The sequence below is a fragment of the Schistocerca cancellata genome, unplaced genomic scaffold (assembly GCF_023864275.1).
Source record: "Schistocerca cancellata isolate TAMUIC-IGC-003103 unplaced genomic scaffold, iqSchCanc2.1 HiC_scaffold_932, whole genome shotgun sequence".
Classification (NCBI taxonomy): Eukaryota; Metazoa; Arthropoda; class Insecta; order Orthoptera; family Acrididae; genus Schistocerca; species Schistocerca cancellata.
Genome location: NW_026046940.1, coordinates 1 through 5000, shown reverse-complemented (window position 1 = coordinate 5000; position 5000 = coordinate 1). Strand labels below are relative to the sequence as shown.

Here is a 5000-nt window from a genome sequence, read left to right as displayed (position 1 = left end):
ACTCAATTTGCACCGCAATGTAACGCAATTTGCACCGCAATGTAACGCAATTTGCACCGCAATGTAACGCAATTTGCACCGCAATGTAACGCAATTTGCACCGCAATGTAACGCAATTTGCACCGCAATGTAACGCAATTTGCACCGCAATGTAACGCAATTTGCACCGCAATCTACCCCCAAGTTGTGCCTTAACCTAACCCACGTTGTGCCTTAACCTAACCCACGTTGTGCCTTAACCTAACCCACGTTGTGCCTTAACCTAACCCACGTTGTGCCTTAACCTAACCCACGTTGTGCCTTAACCTAACCCACGTTGTGCCTTAACCTAACCCACGTTGTGCCTTAACCTAACCCACGTTGTGCCTTAACCTAACCCACGTTGTGCCTTAACCTAACCCACGTTGTGCCTTAACCTAACCCACGTTGTGCCTTAACCTAACCCACGTTGTGCCTTAACCTAACCCACGTTGTGCCTTAACCTAACCCAAGTTGTGCCTTAACCTAACCCAAGTTGTGCCTTAACCTAACCCAAGTTGTGCCTTAACCTAACCCAAGTTGTGCCTTAACCTAACCCAAGTTGTGCCTTAACCTAACCCAAGTTGTGCCTTAACCTAACCCAAGTTGTGCCTTAACCTAACCCAAGTTGTGCCTTAACCTAACCCAAGTTGTGCCTTAACCTAACCCAAGTTGTGCCTTAACCTAACCCAAGTTGTGCCTTAACCTAACCCAAGTTGTGCCTTACCCTGCTCTGTAATTGGCATATGACACGTTACAGTAATGTATTGTCCAACCGCAACCCGCTCAGAATGTTGTGTACACAGCTACGTGTCATCTCCCCATAACAGCTGCATTGCAGTGTGGTACGCCATAGAGACGTGTGGGAGTAATGGACGCAGTGGATGGCGATCAGCATGAGCCGTCTGTTCATGTAGTGGCGCGTGTATGCAGACGTAGTAGTCTCTTCTCACACAATGTGATAGCACGGTGCCCCGCGTTCCACATCTGCGACATGCTACAGAGGCCGGTTGACAGTTGGTCGCGCAGTGGACATCGCATACGTACGGGGGCACCTTCCACGTGCCCTCTAGTCGGGCACATTTTGTTGCGTGGATGTGAGCGGATGTAGTGTGTCTTGACACCTGACAGGCAGGCATGCAATAATAGTTGACTTTGCAAACGGGGATGGACGTGTACGTTTACTGGTGACGTTACGCAAATGAACAACTGGTAACCCGTTGTGGTGCGGTTGTCCTTGCTGGAGGTACATCTGTGAGGGCAACGATCGGTACAGCTACGAAGCGGTCCCCACCATACCAACGAACGTGAATGTGAATCTGGGTGTGAAGCGATACGCGGCTGTGGGTGGGTGGGACTGTCCCCGGCCGGTGAGGGGGGGCCGCCCGGCGTGCTGGCCGCGCGGTGCGTGGGCGCACGCGCTACAGCCGGCTGGTGGGGGCGCCCAGTGGCAGGCGCGCCGGCCGACGGACGCGGCAGGCGGCGCAGCTGCGCGCCGGGGCACCCTGCGCGCGGCGCCGTGCAGCCAAAGTGGGTCCTCGCCGGCCCGGTGCGAAGCGCGGTGGACATCTGCAGTGTGCTGGTCCGATTGAGGACTGTGTGCGTTGAGGATGCGCCGCCGCCCGGCACTCGGCGCCGCGACGCCGTCTGCTGCTCGGTCGCCCCAGCGGTTCTCGCTGGTGGTTTGTATCGCAGTTGTGCAGACGTGTTGGCACGTGCGCTGTGCTGGGAGAGTTCGCTTCGGCACCCACGTGGGGCCTTTGCCCTTCTGTGGCGCTGGCGTTGGAGCTGCCGGTCACCGTAGGTGGCGCGTGTTGTCTCCCGCCGGCAATGCCACGACAGCACGCTCCCGGGCCTCTGTCGGCAGCGGCAAGCTCAGTTGGGAGCACGGGTGGTCGCACCTAAAGCGTCTACTCGCCTAACTCCGGGCGATTGCGCCTCTCTCGAACCCGACCAAGTACTTAGGACGGCGCTGCGCGCCGCCGGGACCTGAGAGGGTTTCGAGGTGTATTGTGCAGGGGAGCTCAGCCTCCTCCTGTTTGCAGAATAATTGAGCGGACGCTTGCGTGTTCGCGCGGGCCTCTGGGACACACTCCCGGGCGGCCGGCTGCTCAGCTCTAGTTGACGCAGCTCCCTGGTTGATCCTGCCAGTAGTCATATGCTTGTCTCAAAGATTAAGCCATGCATGTCTCAGTACAAGCCGCATTAAGGTGAAACCGCGAATGGCTCATTAAATCAGTTATGGTTCCTTAGATCGTACCCACGTTACTTGGATAACTGTGGTAATTCTAGAGCTAATACATGCAAACAGAGTCCCGACCAGAGATGGAAGGGACGCTTTTATTAGATCAAAACCAATCGGTCGGCTCGTCCGGTCCGTTTGCCTTGGTGACTCTGAATAACTTTGGGCTGATCGCACGGTCCTCGTACCGGCGACGCATCTTTCAAATGTCTGCCTTATCAACTGTCGATGGTAGGTTCTGCGCCTACCATGGTTGTAACGGGTAACGGGGAATCAGGGTTCGATTCCGGAGAGGGAGCCTGAGAAACGGCTACCACATCCAAGGAAGGCAGCAGGCGCGCAAATTACCCACTCCCGGCACGGGGAGGTAGTGACGAAAAATAACGATACGGGACTCATCCGAGGCCCCGTAATCGGAATGAGTACACTTTAAATCCTTTAACGAGTATCTATTGGAGGGCAAGTCTGGTGCCAGCAGCCGCGGTAATTCCAGCTCCAATAGCGTATATTAAAGTTGTTGCGGTTAAAAAGCTCGTAGTTGGATTTGTGTCCCACGCTGTTGGTTCACCGCCCGTCGGTGTTTAACTGGCATGTATCGTGGGACGTCCTGCCGGTGGGGCGAGCCGAAGGCGTGCGACCGCCTCGTGCGTGTTCGTGCGTCCCGAGGCGGACCCCGTTGAAATCCTACCAAGGTGCTCTTTATTGAGTGTCCTGGGTGGGCCGGCACGTTTACTTTGAAACAAATTAGAGTGCTTAAAGCAGGCAAGCCCGCCTGAATACTGTGTGCATGGAATAATGGAATAGGACCTCGGTTCTATTTGTTGGTTTTCGGAACCCGAGGTAATGATTAATAGGACAGGCGGGGGCATTCGTATTGCGACGTTAGAGGTGAAATTCTTGGATCGTCGCAAGACGAACAGAAGCGAAAGCATTTGCCAAGTATGTTTTCATTAATCAAGAACGGAAAGTTAGAGGTTCGAAGGCGATCAGATACCGCCCTAGTTCAAACCATAAACGATGCCAGCCAGCGATCCGCCGCAGTTCCTCCGATGACTCGGCGGGCAGCCTCCGGGAAACCAAAGCTTTTGGGTTCCGGGGGAAGTATGGTTGCAAAAGCTGAAACTTAAAGGAATTGACGGAAGGGCACCACCAGGAGTGGAGCCTGCGGCTTAATTTGACTCAACACGGGAAACCTCACCAGGCCCGGACACCGGAAGGATTGACAGATTGATAGCTCTTTCTTGATTCGGTGGGTGGTGGTGCATGGGCCGTTCTTAGTTGGTGAGCGATTTGTCTGGTTAATTCCGATAACGAACGAGACTCTAGCCTGCTAACTAGTCGCGTGACATCCTTCGTGCTGTCAGCGATTACTTTTCTTCTTAGAGGGACAGGCGGCCTTCCTAGCCGCACGAGATTGAGCAATAACAGGTCTGTGATGCCTTAGATGTTCTGGGCCGCACGCGCGCTACACTGAAGGAATCAGCGTGTCTTCCTAGGCCGAAAGGTCGGGGTAACCCGCTGAACCTCCTTCGTGCTAGGGATTGGGGCTTGCAATTGTTCCCCATGAACGAGGAATTCCCAGTAAGCGCGAGTCATAAGCTCGCGTTGATTACGTCCCTGCCCTTTGTACACAACCGCCCGTCGCTACTACCGATTGAATGATTTAGTGAGGTCTTCGGACTGGTACGCGGCATCGACTCTGTCGTTGCCGATGCTACCGGAAAGATGACCAAACTTGATCATTTAGAGGAAGTAAAAGTCGTAACAAGGTTTCCGTAGGTGAACCTGCGGAAGGATCATTACCGACTAGACTGCATGTCTTTCGATGTGCGTGTCGTGTCGCGCAACACGCTACCTGTACGCAGCAGCCGTGCGCCGCGTGCGGAACCACGCGTGCCTCTCAAAACTAACGGACAAAAATGTTGTGTGGTACGAGCGCTGAAGCTCTGGAGCGGCTGGCCTGCGGCACCTGGCGCCTGGCGCCGGTTTTTGAATGACTTTCGCCCGAGTGCCTGTCCGCTCCGGTGTGGAGCCGTACGACGCCCATCGGCCGTGAGGCCGTTGGACACAGGAACGCTGGAACAGGGGCCGTCAAACGCCTCAGTCCCGCCTATGCAACTGTCTTGAAAGAGACAGTGGAAACTAAATGAAAAAGATCACCCAGGACGGTGGATCACTCGGCTCGTGGGTCGATGAAGAACGCAGCAAATTGCGCGTCGACATGTGAACTGCAGGACACATGAACATCGACGTTTCGAACGCACATTGCGGTCCATGGATTCCGTTCCCGGGCCACGTCTGGCTGAGGGTCGGCTACGTATACTGAAGCGCGCGGCGTTTGTCCCCGCTTCGGAGACCTGGGAGTGTCGTGGCCGCCTGTGGGGCCGGCCGCGTCTCCTTAAACGTGCGATGCGCGCCCGTCGCCTGGCGGTTCGCATACCGGTACTTTCTCGGTAGCGTGCACAGCCGGCTGGCGGTGTGGCGTGCGACACCTCGTACAACGACCTCAGAGCAGGCGAGACTACCCGCTGAATTTAAGCATATTACTAAGCGGAGGAAAAGAAACTAACAAGGATTCCCCCAGTAGCGGCGAGCGAACAGGGAAGAGTCCAGCACCGAACCCCGCAGGCTGCCGCCTGTCGTGGCATGTGGTGTTTGGGAGGGTCCACTACCCCGACGCCTCGCGCCGAGCCCAAGTCCAACTTGAATGAGGCCACGGCCCGTAGAGGGTGCCAGGCCC

At 55.7% G+C, this 5000-nt stretch overlaps 2 non-coding genes across 2 annotated transcripts; both read left to right on the top strand.

The window, feature by feature from the left end:
* The first annotated feature begins 2149 nt into the window (after window positions 1-2149).
* On the top strand, window positions 2150-4062 carry LOC126149509 (small subunit ribosomal RNA). Its single transcript, XR_007530948.1, has one exon. It is a non-coding gene; the product is annotated as a small subunit ribosomal RNA (ribosomal RNA).
* A 355-nt stretch (window positions 4063-4417) lies between these two features.
* Window positions 4418-4572, top strand: LOC126149491 (5.8S ribosomal RNA). The gene has a single exon (XR_007530931.1). It is a non-coding gene; the product is annotated as a 5.8S ribosomal RNA (ribosomal RNA).
* Window positions 4573-5000: the final 428 nt, after the last annotated feature.